We start from the raw sequence: 13,764 nt of genomic DNA on the forward strand, positions 1-13,764 counted from the left end.
TAGCATATGATTGTCCAAGGTCTGTGGGTTTTGGACACATTACACAAAACATCTGTATGAGGGAAGGGATACATTGCATACAACAACATATGACAATCAAGGAAGCAATTATAATTATAATACTGATCAATAATGTTCTTAACCAACTCAAATCCGGCAGCCAGCTCAATAGCCAGTCCCACCAAGAGGATGAATCAACATCTTCCCTGATATTATTAGCAATTTCATGTAACGCTTGAATATGGGACTGGATTGATCTGGAATGATCAGATAAATTAAAGCAACACATTCCTTTAAAATCTTGACATCCTATATTATGTTTAAGTTTAAATTATGTTTAATTATGTTTCTAGCACTCCTCCTCTTACGCCTTGTAGCTAGGTCACATGCAATAGAATTTATAGTACGAGTATTATATATAGCCAGTCCAGGCACTCCTAATATAGAGGCGCTCAAACTTGTATTTTCTGTACGGCTGAGAAGGGGTAAAGTAGAGTCACAGTCTTCTGATAAAGTCTTGGTAACCGTTCTGTAAGCTCTCCTGATAGGGGGTTGACTGGGAAGAGCCAAAGTCAGCCTGGATAACGCACAGGGACCTCCAATAACATTAGCAGGAATGTAATTGTAAGTGCTGTTACCACAAGACAAAAACCATCCCTTAGGGAGCATTATATTATAGATAAAACTGGGAGTCACAATGGTCTTATTACAACTCATGGAATTATCCAGGGAGCTAGCAAGCCTACTATTCTTTTTACAAGTGTCGTCAATATAATCATATACATATTATCACAATATAAAGTCATATACTGGGGAAAAAGTAAAACAAGTCTCTGCTGCAGTCACGTTAATAGTAGTTATTCTAATATTATCCCTGCTATTTTCTAATTTCTGACACTCCCCACAGAAGTCATACAAGGGAATAAAAAATTGTACATTGTTAGCCATTGCCCAGACTTCAAGGAGGGATTCATCGGGTGTAGGCACAGCAATAACACATGTTTGTATAAGATCCCGTGGACTCTGTAAGTCTTTAAGGCACAATGAACTAACATTTAGGGCATTTGCCCTCCTGACTTTACTATTCTGTTCAGAATAAAAGGGGACGGGAGCAAAGGAATCTTGCTCCTGAGCTCTTTTATATACTGGCCGATTATTTGGTGCACCGCAGAAGAAATTCATCTCATCTGGGTGATAAATACATGTTGTGGCCGCGGCCACGGTCAGTAAGGTGACGGGAGGGGGCTGGACAGTGGCTGGTGTGTGCCTGGAGCCACGGGACGTGGGCCTGCCTAAAAAGAGGGCCAACCCTAGGGAGAGTGGAAGAAAGGGGGGGGAAAGGGTGGGTGAAGTGCGGTGGCGGACGCGGTGAATGGTGAGTCGTGCAGGGGGGTTTAAGTAGGGGACCTGGCCCCTCCCACAACAACAGGCTGCATGCAGCCTTAACTATTTGTGGCCGCGGCCACGGTCAGTAAGGTGACGGGAGGGGGCTGGACAGTGGCTGGTGTGTGCCTGGAGCCACGGGACGTGGGCCTGCCTAAAAAGAGGGCCAAAGAGACACCAGGTAGGAGAAGTGCTGCTGTTTAATGCGTGTGAAACAGGGTTACAAAGCCAAGGAACGGAATACCTGTCGGGTTTCAGTCAGCGGATCCGGGATGTATCGGGAAAAACAGGCAGATCTCCACCTACCCATGTGACGGATGACGTGCGGAGGCGTCCCGTGCTTGGAAGCCGCTGAAGCTGCTCCGATGCGGAATGAATGACCTGATATGGTCTTGGGGTCCACCCCCAACCCTGCGACCAGGGATCTGATGTGGGAGACAAACTGTGGCGTGGAAAGGGGGTTCCCCTGGAATGGCAGCAACGGAGACTCTGGATCTGGAGAAGGTGTGTAACCCAGGAGATGTTGGAGTACCACCACCGGACACCAGGCGTTCCCGGACTTGAAGAAACGGATCAGTACGGGAGGACCGGTCTGGGACGTCTTGGTGGAAGGCAGGCTTAGTACCAGATGATCCTGGCTCCAGGATAGCTGTTTCTTTTTCAGGAAGACCGTTTTCCGGGAAGGAACTGAAAATTCTCCTGGACGAAGGAAGCCGTAGAAGCTTAGGTACATCGCGGCTTTGATGACCAGGCTAGTGAAATGGCCAAAAGGATTGCCATCTAGGGCTGCAGACAGCTGCCTAAACAGCTCACCGGAGACCGGCCGACGGGACGGGTTGGAGTCTTTACTGTTTTTCTCAATGCCTCTGAGCGTGGCCTTGACGGCTTGGGATGTGAACGCTGCGCGTACTTCTGGGTTCTGAAGGGCTAAGAAGTGCTGTGCCCCGGCCAGGTACAAACGTATGGTGCTGGGTGCCAGCTTGAGGTTGACATGGCAATGGGCCATGAAAGCCATGATGTACTCAATGAAGGACATCCCCTGTTGGGGATGGACCCTGGAAAACGCCTGGAAGTGGTTCCAACCCGTGCCGTAGTTGCGAGCCGTGTTGACCGAAAGGGATCGGTGCCTGAGGTCCTCGGCGGTTGCCAGCAGAGACCTTAGTCCAACATCAGGTCGCTGAAACCGGGAATTCGGGCCCCGGTCCGGTCTGCTTCTGGACATACCTGAAAGAAGGTGTGAAAATTGAACCTTGATAAGGCATCGGCCGCCGTGTTGCTGGTACCTGGGATATGGGAACATGAAAAATGAAAGTTATGGGTCATGGCCAGCCAGACCAGTTTGCGCAACAGGGACATGACCCTGGCCGACTTAGCTCGGCCTTTGGAGATGATGTCCACGAGGTCCTGGCTGTCAGACACAAACATGACGCTGGAATTCGCCCAGAGGTGACCCCAGACAGAAGCGGCCGCCACGATGGGGTAACATTCCAGGAATGGTGATGAGCTGAGGGACTGAGGGTCAGAACTGACCTGAGAAGGCCATGGGCCAGCCAGCCACTGGGACCCGAATATGGCCGCGAAACCCCGGGATGCCGCGGCATCGGCAAACACCCTGGTGGACGACTGGGACCATGAGGGGACAAACAGGCTGACACCGTTCCAAGATAACAGAAAGCTGTCCCACATGCGTAAGTCTGCCATGGCAGCCCTGTCCAAGTGGACAATGCTGCTGGGTTCGGAGGCTGAGGGAAGGAGCGAGAGCAGCCGGGAAATGAAAGCCCTGCCCTGGGGCATGACCCTTAAGGCAAAGTTCAGCCGACCCAGGATGGACTGTAGCTCGACCTTGGTCACCTGGGACGAGGTGATGGCCCTGGCCACGACTTCCCGTATCTGGGACAGCTTTGCCTCTGGGAGCCTGGCTTCCATTTTGTCTGAGTCCAGGACAATGCCCAGGAAGGTGATGGAAGTTACCGGCCCCGCGGTCTTCCCCTGCGAGATTGGAATGGAAAGGGCGGCAAAGATCTCCAGGAGTGAGAGCAGCCCTGATGGTTGACCTAGCGGAGGTTCGATGAGGAGGAAGTCGTCCAGGTAATGGATGACCGCTGGGGCGCTGCCATGGTGGATCAGGATCCAGTGCAGGGCCTGCGCCAATTGGTCGAATAACCACGGGCTGCTTTTTGAGCCGAAGGTCAACCTGTTGGCAAAATAGAACCTGCCTTCCCACCTGATGCCATAGAACTGCCAAAGGTGAGGGGCAATGGGCAGCAGTTTGAAGGCGTCCGCAATGTCAGTTTTGGACAACCAGGCGCCTTTCCCGGCGCTAAGGATGAGGGCAATGGCCTCGTCTATGGATGCGTAGGTCATGGAAAATTCTTCCGAAGGGATGAGCGAATTGATGCTGGGGATGACAGAATCATGGGGGGCGGAGAGATCATAAATTAAACGTTTTTTATTAGAATCTTTTTTGGCCACGATGCCTATGGGACTGATGCGCCAGCGCGAGAAAGGAACCTGGTTGAAGGGGCCCAAGAGGAACCCTTTCTCTACCTCCGAATTCAGGAGTTCCTGTACAGCGGTGGGATCTGACCTGGCCGACTGCAGGTTGTCGCACTCCCAGGTGGAATGGGGTAGTGCCACCAACCCTGTGTCAAACCCGGAGCAGAGGCCCGTGATCAGGAAGTCCACGAACCCTGGCACCGGATGGTCCCGTAACAGGAGAGCCAGGAGGTTGATGTCGCAGTCGGCTAGTCATAGGCGTTTGTACCCCTTCTTGGGACATGTGGACCTGGGGTGGGCCCTGAAGCAGATGGAGCAGATGTGCAGGGCCCTGCAACCGCTAAACACACATGCACCAAAGTTAAAGTTGTTGCAAACTTGGCTGTTGCCAAGGTAGACAATGGGTCTGCCCAACTTGTCGGTGGTGGAGGGGCTGCGGGAGACCCCAGAGGGGCCCGGAATGGCCTTGTCTGGTTGGGCCGTGGCCGTCTGAGGGCACCACTCCGTGGAATGGAAAATCGACTGGCAGGTCGAACAAGCGGGGGCCCGGAGGCCGGCGAAATGCTGGCAGAACAACTCCATGTCCAGCGTGGCCCAGTTGACGGAGAACTGGAACTGGGCAAGTGCGGCGGCGGCCCTGGCTGAGAAGGAGCGGTGGTAGTCATAAAAAGCCGTGCCGCCGTACTTGTGCCCCAGTCCAGTGACCCTGTGTAGATACGTGTCCAGCTCCTCCCGGCGGGCCGGGGCAGCGGAGCAGAGCACGTCTCTAAACAGGCCGAAGGCCAAAACAAACTCGATGACAGAGAGCTTGCGGTTGAGACGCCCATCCTTGGCACGAAGGACCACCGAGACCTCCCCGCAGTCAAAAGTCTTGCTGTCTGCGGCATCGTGGGACGCAATCAGGATGGACGCGAGATTCACGTCCTTGCCCGCCAAGATGTCCTTCCTGATGTGGTCGGGTACCAAGTGCGCAGGAGCCACCACCGGAGCAGCCGGGAACGTACCTGGAGCCGGAAGCTGCAACAGAGGGGAATCGGAGACGGGGACCACCGCCTGGGAAGATGCCGGTGTTCTGGACTCCAAGTCCACCACCCTGGTCCTGATGTCAGCCACGGACGAGATGAGGGAATCCAAGGAGGCCTGTAACAGCACCAGGGACTGTTGGATGGCTGGAGGTGGATCTTCCCCTTCAGGAGCGCCGGACTGGGTCATCAACAGGCGGTATAACTCGGCCTTCCTGGCTGACGCTGGGTGTCTGATGCCTCTCTTGGCCAATTCCGCAATGAGCCTCGGCACAGTCCATCTCCGGAGGGCAACTGGGCCGCCTTGACTGGAGACTGACGTACCCGGGAGGGACAACATGTCGTCGACGTCGGAGACCTGAGACATGGCTTCAACGATGGCCGAGACCTTGCCACACCTGGAATTAAAGACAACAATACGGCCGCTGGAGAGGTCGTGGGGTCGTGCACCCCGACTAACAAAAAGTCGTGGATGAACGTAAAAGATGACGTACCTGGGAGCGTTGGGTCAACACACTTGTCTTACCGTCAGAGGACGGACGGGAACGAACCGGCTGGACCTGGGAACTGGAAAGTGGGGAGTGACGTGAGAAAAAGCTGCGCGAGCCTGGAACTATTGTGGGTGTGCATGGACACCGTGACAGTGAAGACACCTGAACGCTTCAGGCAAGGACGGACAGAGAAGACACCTGAACGCTTCAGGGTACCTGGACGAAGAAGACACCTGAATGTTTCAGGGCGCCTGGACAGAGAAGACACCTGAACGCCTCAGGCAAGGATGGACAGAAAAGACACCTGAACGCTTCAGGCAAGGACGGACAGAGAAGACACCTGAACGCTTCAGGGTATCTGGACAGAGAAGACACCTGAATACCTCAGGCAAGGACGGACAGAGACGACACCTGAACGCTTCAGGGTATCTGGACAGAGAAGACACCTGAATGCCTCAGGCAAGGACGGACAGAGAAGACACCTGAACGCTTCAGGGTATCTGGACAGAGAAGACACCTGAATGCCTCAGGCAAGGACGGACAGAGAAGACACCTGAACGCTTCAGGGTAGCTGGACAGAGAAGACACCTAAGTGCCTTAGGCAAGGAAGGACAGAAAAGATACCAGAACGCATCAGAGTACCTGGAGCAGACACCTGGACGCCTTGGGAAACGATGGACAGAGAAGACCCCTGAGCGCTTCAGGGTATTTATACAGAGAAACCACCGGTACGCCTCAGGCAAAGATGGACCGAGAGGCCCCTGAACGTTTCAGGGAACCTGGAGAGAGAAGACACCTGAACGCCTCAGGTCAAGATGGACAGAAAGAACACCTGAACGTTTCAGGGTACCTGGAAAGAGAAGACACCTGAACGCCTCAGGCTTAAGCAGGACAGAGGAGACACCTGACCGTCTCGGGTTGAGAGTGAGAACACATCCCCGTGTGCCTCCTGGGAGGCAACCCGGGATGTCGGGAGGAGGGACTGCCAGAAGCAGCCCCCGACTACCTACCTGAACCCTCAGGTATGAGTTCTCCCGTGAGCGGCCGACAGCAATTTCCTGCAGGACCTAACCTGACGTCGGGAACGTCGGAATAAGGTACGACGGGAACCACGAACGCTACTGGCACCTGGGAAAGGAACACACATGTGAACATGGAGAGTACCAAGGCCGGAGCCCCCAGGGGCCCCGCAGGGAGGCCGTGGGTAGGCCGAGCCCTGGATGACCTGGAGCGCCCCTGAGCTGGACGTGTGTGACGGAACCGTGGCGTGTGCCGACCTAGCCGGAGCGGACCTGGGGGTGGGCCCGCCGGCCCGGCACGGCGGCCTGAAGGGGCAGCGGGATGTGGAGGGGATGTGGCCCGTGAATTGCCCATCTGGCCACCCGTGGCGGGCAATTCGCCGTGTGCCAGGGCTCAGACCACCCAGTGTCGGTCATGATCATGGGGCCATCCCGGGCTGGGCCTGGAGCAGGACGAGGCCCAGGCCCCATGAGAGGCCTTTTTTTTTTTTTTTTTTTTTTTTTTTTTTTTGAGAAGGGACATGATTGTGAAAATGTTTTGAAGGGAAAGATGCCCCCCCCCCCGCCCATGGCAACCAACCACACCACAGCCTCCAATCTCCAAGAGCAGGATTTGGAATGACCGCCGGGCCGTGACTGGTCGCCATGGGCAACAGCCAGCCTCCCCCCCAGACAGCTCCCCAATCCATATCATGCGCGGCTGCAGTGTACAGTCGGGGTGCCGCGACATGACACATCTTGTGGCCGGCGGTTTCCCCCCCCCCCCCCCGGCCGCCCGCGTGCGTTCGGGAGCGGGTGCTGTGGAGCCGCGCATGCGTCCCGCTTCTCGCGAGAGGACGGGCGGCCGGACGGCGGAGAGGGGAGGGAGAGGGCCCGCGGCGGCCGAATGCGGGTGGAGGAGTGAGCCGGCGGACGGACAGGCCGGCAGGCGGGAGACCGGAGCTCACCATGGGAACGCGGCGATACTTACCCGGGGCGCGTGCTTGCCGGAAGTTACGTGCTTACCGGAAGTGACGAACACGTGAAGTGCGGTGGCGGACGCGGTGAATGGTGAGTCGTGCAGGGGGGTTTAAGTAGGGGACCTGGCCCCTCCCACAACAACAGGCTGCATGCAGCCTTAACTATTAGTAATAAGCCAGACTGGCAAGAAAACACAAAGATTAATAATTATCAGCAGACAAACAAATCTCCCAGAATATTGTGGGGTCATCATCTTCAGCCTGTGGCACGGCACTTTTCAGGGAAACTTCTTCTGAGTTCCCCTCTTTGATCAGGGAATTCACACCTGCTTCACCCTCTTTGTCTTTGTCCGTCACCGGAGAAGAAGCCTCAGGGACCCTTTTCACTCTGCTAGCGTGAATCCAGATTGGAGCCTGTTCTGTGAGAATCGCTGTTCTGGTGACTGCTACCACTCGGGTGGGTGGTCCAAACGGGAACTCAGTCTGTTTTCGTCCTTTTGCCAGGTGCTGGACTATCACCACGTCTCCTGGTTGGAAAGGATGCATAGGTTTCTGTAGAGAGAAAGGAGAGGCACGGCAATATCTTGTTCAAATTGATCTAAAGTTTCTACAAGTTTCCTCACATATTCTGCCTGTACCACTTCTAGATCCCCTTTTTCTATCACAGGGGACTTTGGACCCCAAGGGGTGGGGAAGGGTCTTCCCATTAGGACCTCAAATGGTGAGAAACCAGTATTCTTATTAGGCTGCATCCTAATTTCTGCTAGGGCTATAGGCAAGAACTTTTTCCAATTAGTGAATGTGCCTCCAGTAATTTTCCTTATTTTCTCTTTAATTGTTATATTCATTCTTTCTTCTACCCCTGAACTCTGCGGGTGATAAGGAAAATTAAACTTCCAGTCAATGCTAAGGGCTTTGGAAAGCTCCTTACATACCCTGGACGCAAAGCTGGGCCATTATCTGAGTCGATTTGAACAGGACACCCCCATCTAGGGATGATCTCCTGTAACAACATTTTTACCACAATGTGTGTGGTTTCATTGGTGGTAGGAAAGACCTCTGGCCATCTAGAGAACATATCCACAATTACAAGGTCATACACCTGCTTTCTTCCTGTCTTTGGGATATGGGTGAAGTTAATTTGTAAGTGAGTGAATGGTGAAGTTGGGTAATTCAGATGCTGGTGTTGAGCCTTCTTTAAATTATTTGGGTTGTTTCTGAGACCTATAATACACAGTGAAACATAAGATTGTACCTTTTGATCTAAGACCTAGTATAAAAAAAATCTCTCCGGATGAGGTCAGTGGTTGCCTGTGCTCCCCTATGGCCAAGACCATGATACTGTGCAATTAAAGTCGGGGCGCTTGCAACTGGGATACATGGCTTCCCCTCTTTGAAGATAAGACCTGTATTAGGGTCTTGTAATGCACCTACCGACTGCCATTCTATTTTGTCATTACTGGTAGCCAAATCCTGGAGGCTGAGCAATAGATTGTCAGTAAGGGTAATGTCTGGAACTAGGTAGGGCATTTGAACTGTTTCTGCCATTCTAATAGCAGCCTCTTTTGCTGCCTGATCAGCTAGGGCATTCCCTTTAGCTATGTGCTTTTGTAGACTAGTATGTGCCTTACAATGGATAATAGCACTTTTGCTTGGTAATTGGATAGCGATCAGGAGATCATGTACTAGGGTGGAATGTAAGATTTGGCTCCCATCTGCAGCTATGAAGCCTCTCCTCTCCTCTCCTGCCAGATTACCCCATGGTCATGTACAACCCCAAAGGCATACTTGGAATCGGTGTATACATTTACATCTTTCCCCTCAAAAAGACAACAAGCTCTAGTGAGGGCAATCAGTTCAGTTGCTTGGGCTGACTGAAAAGGTATAGGATTCGATTCCAGTATAACATCAGGGAGCTGAATCGCAGTGTATCCTGCATGATAAGTGTTGTCATTAGGGCGGGATCAGGATCCATCCACAAAAATATCAGGTGCTCCTTCAATGGGTGTGGACTGTCATTAGGGCGGGAACAGGATCCATCCACAAAAATATCAGGTGCTCCTTCAATGGGTGTGGACTGTAAGTCAGGCCTAGGTGACGTATGTTCATGTATAAGTTCAGTACATGCATGGGGAGGAGGCAAATCATCCTGCTCTCCCTTGTAGCCAAGTAGGGCATTCAGTATAGCCATTGGACCGAATGTGGGTGCTGAGTATTTGATATTAAGTTGAGTATTAGATAGCAACAAAACTTCATATCCACTCAGTCTTTGTGCTGACATATGGTGCATATGTATGTTCTGTCGGGCATATTTATATCTGCACATTAAGGTCTGACAATATTAGAACCAAAATGGAGATTCACATTACCTTTAAGAGGCCAAACTCTCTGTTGGAATAAGCCAGAGAAGATCATGATGGTCACTGGCACACAATGTATATTGTTTTAAAAGTTATTGCCAACAGATGTGGTATCTTAAGAGAATGTAATGGGTCTCTAAACATATCAGTCTGAGGAACAATGGGTGTTTCATGGCTAAGCCATGATCTGATAAGAGACGTCCATAAAACACATCTGGTGTGGAATGGGTATCTTTTCGTATATATATATATATATATATATATATATATATATATATATTCCTGTGTGCATTTATTTAGCGCTTGAACTTGTTAATGATTCATATATACTATGCAATATTGATATATTATAACCAAACATTATTAATGTATCTTTTTGTATTGTATCTCATTGAGGGGATATAGCAAGTTGTTGTTTTTCTTCTCTTAAAAAGGGTCTATTCAGAGGAGCTGATATTTCAAACGTCATTAGTCAATAGCTGTGACATTAGGTGTATACAAACCAGGGCAAAAGCTAGAAGTTTATGGTTCTCTTATCTGACCATAAATAAGATGGTCTGTTAACTGTCAAAATGGATCCATGATGTCTGGGAAAGTGATCCTAAAGTGTCAGAAATAATACCTCCTAATTGATTTAAGTTGGGAGAGACCAAAGGTTAAGAGGAGTAATAAAGCCAGATATATATGTTAATTCTTAAAATTGCTATATGATACAACAGTGCCATCAAGTGGTAGATGGACAGAAGGAATGCCCATTAAATGACATCATCCCCATGATTACCATACGTAACACCCACCTTATCTAATTGGAAATCCCTAATCCAAGAAGGGATGGACATAGATAAGGATGAGAATATAGATTCCAGTTTTGGGGACTTGAAAAGGAAGATCACTTGAAAACTCACTTGAGACAAAGAGGACTTGAGCCAAACATCACTTGGAACTTCTTCAGGGAGAACACTTGGGAATTCATTCATTAGCATCACTTCACACATCAGGAACGTACCACAGGACGGGATAGATCTGAATCTTGGAAAGCTGGGTCCCTTCTAAAAGCTCTTTATCCCAAAGCAAGGGGTAATGTATAATCTATTTTACTTGCAGTAATTATAAATCGCTCCAATTGGCATATAGTTGAGACCCCATTATTAGTGGGTCAATAGTGTTAAAACAATAATTTTATGGGAAATTTTAATGAACGTGCACATCATTAGAATTTCTGTAATGTTGCTATCAGAGTGGAATCTCTGATCAGATTTTATTATCCGTAGTTAGGTCAACGGACGTATTTATAAGATGTCTCTGACTGCCATATTCTCTGATTGAGCATAAGGGATTTTCTACAGATTCATTTCTATCGTTTTTTTTTGTTGTTGTTGCATTATAATATTTTGATTACCAGTATATTAATCGGTAATAATTTGATAAAAGGAAAAAGTAGTATTGTATTGTACTTAAGTCAGCCTGTAAACGGTGGAGCACCATCTTATGGTCAATTTTGATATTATCTTTGTATTCAGTTGTATGCCATTTTTACTGCTTGTATTTATAATAAATTATATTTTATATAATTAATTGCACCCTGTTTCATTAGCTGCACAAATTAACTTTAGATCTCATCAATAAAAGAACTGGCGTTTATATGTCCGCCAATTAAATTTTCAAAATTTATTTTTTCATAAAAAATATGAAATCATAATTTTATGATTTCATATCTTATATGAAATAAATACCCGACAGTTCTTCAATAGGGCCTGAACATTGTGTGAGGTATGTAGAGTAGTGGGATGACCTATGATGATAGGCATGGCCATCTCAGCGACCATAGCACAGGCTGCCAAACTCCAGAGACACGCAGGCATGCCCTGAACCTGTACGGGAACCACTTTTGAGAAAAAAGCAACAGGGTCGAATTTGCCTCCATGATCTTGCACCAGGACTCCTGCCATGGTTTTACAATTGTCCCTGGCAAATAAGTGAAACATCACGCCATAGGCCCAAACCAGGACTTTAAACCATTGCACATTTCAAATGACTAAAAGCTTGTAACATTTCATCAGACCATTTAATAAAGTCAGGCATATCAGTATTAGTGGCTTGTCTCAGAATATTATCATAGTAGGAACAATCAGCAATCCATTGGTGGCAGTAACCAATCATGCCAACATGTATTTTCTATTCCGCAGACAGAGCCCCCAGCTGAAAGTGTCCTTTCCTTCTCAATGCACCTTGATTGCTTTCTTTGTCTCCAAAGACAGGCGCCTGGAGAACTTGTTTCGCAGTGACACAGGCAGTATGATGTCAGAAACAGTTCTGTTTATTCTTAATCATACGGGCCTTTTATACATCCATCCATACATACAAGAACAGCTGCAGCTCTCATTACAATAATGCTGACTAGGAACAGTTCCTTATACAGACAGAAGGTCAATGTAAATATAGTCACCCACTAATATGATGTCACCCAACCTCCTGTCCTTCATACAGATCATATAGCTTATTCTATTTAACCCTTCATTACCTTGGACTCATGAACAGCAAGGCTTTTGGATATACTTTTATAACCCTTTCCAGCTTTATGCAAGTCAACAATTCTTAATCGTAGGTCTTCTGAGAGCTCTTTTGTGCAAGGCATCATTCACATCAGGCAATGCTTCTTGTGAAAAGCAAACTCAGAACTGGTGTGTGTTTTTTATAGGGCAGGGCAGCTGTAACCAACACCTCCAATCTCATCTCATTTATTGGACTCCAGTTGGCTGACACCTCACTCCAAATAGCTCTTGGAGATGTCATTAGTCTAGGGGTTCACATACTTTTTCCACCTGTACTGTAAATGTTTTTGTGGTATGTTCAATATAAACATGGTAACATTTAATTCTTTGTGTGTTATTAGTTTAAGCAGACTGTGATTGTCTATTGTTGTGACTTAGATGAAGATCAGATCACATTTTATGTCCAATTTGTGCAGAAATCCATATCATTCCAAAGGGTTCACATACTTTTTCTTGCAACTGTACATCTGCATTGCATGGCTTTTTCCTGTGTTATCTGTGCAAATAATGAACATGCTCATTAGTCTTGCAAATTATAGTCTGGAGCATGTAAATGAGGTTTAAGGCTACTTTCACACTAGCGTTTCTCTTTTCCGGTATTGAAATCCGTCATAGGGTCTCAATACCGGAAAAAAAAGCTTTTGTTTTGTCCCCATTCATTGTCAACGGGGACAAAACGTAACTGAACAGAACAGAATGCTCCAAAATGCATTCCGTTCTGTTCTCCTACTGGAGAGCTTTGCGACCTGGGATACGGAGCAAGATGGATTCGTCATGACCCACAATGCAAGTCAATGGGGACGGATCCATTTTCTATGACACAATCTGACACAATAGAAAACGGATCCGTCCTCCATTGATTTTCAATGTAGTTCATGACTGATCTATTTTGGCTATGTTAAACATAATACAACCGGATCCATTCACAACGGATGCAGATGGTTGTATTATCAGTAATTGAAGCGTTTTTGCTGAACCCTGCCGGATCCAGCAAAAATGCTAGTGTGAAAGTAGCCTTACACACTTATTCTTTTTCACTGGATGTACAATATTAGTGGAATTGAAAGGATTTTGGTGTGGAATCCATGCTGAAATTCTAATCAAATTGTCAGCATGTGTATTTACAATTTTGGACACAGAAATCAATTAGAATCCTTTTAAAGGGGTACTCCCATTTAGGTATTTATGGCATACCCACAGGATATGCCATAAATGCTTTACTCACGTATGGAGAGAATAGCCACTTGCTCTGTCGTTGAATTCTCCAAATGCTTCAGCCGTCAGGTGGCCTTATTGAAGTGTACTTAGTAGCCAGAGGATTTCTGTTACTAGAATTCACATTTACTATATTGTAACTTGCTTTGGATTTTGGGGTGCAGTTTGCACCAATCTGTGACAAATCCATGTTGTTTTAACCCTTAAAATACCTCAAAGGGCATGATCAGTGGAGGTTCTTCTCTGCACAAAAGCTTTACTGGTCAC

This window comes from Bufo gargarizans, chromosome 4 (assembly GCF_014858855.1).
Source record: "Bufo gargarizans isolate SCDJY-AF-19 chromosome 4, ASM1485885v1, whole genome shotgun sequence".
Lineage (NCBI taxonomy): Eukaryota > Metazoa > Chordata > Amphibia > Anura > Bufonidae > Bufo > Bufo gargarizans.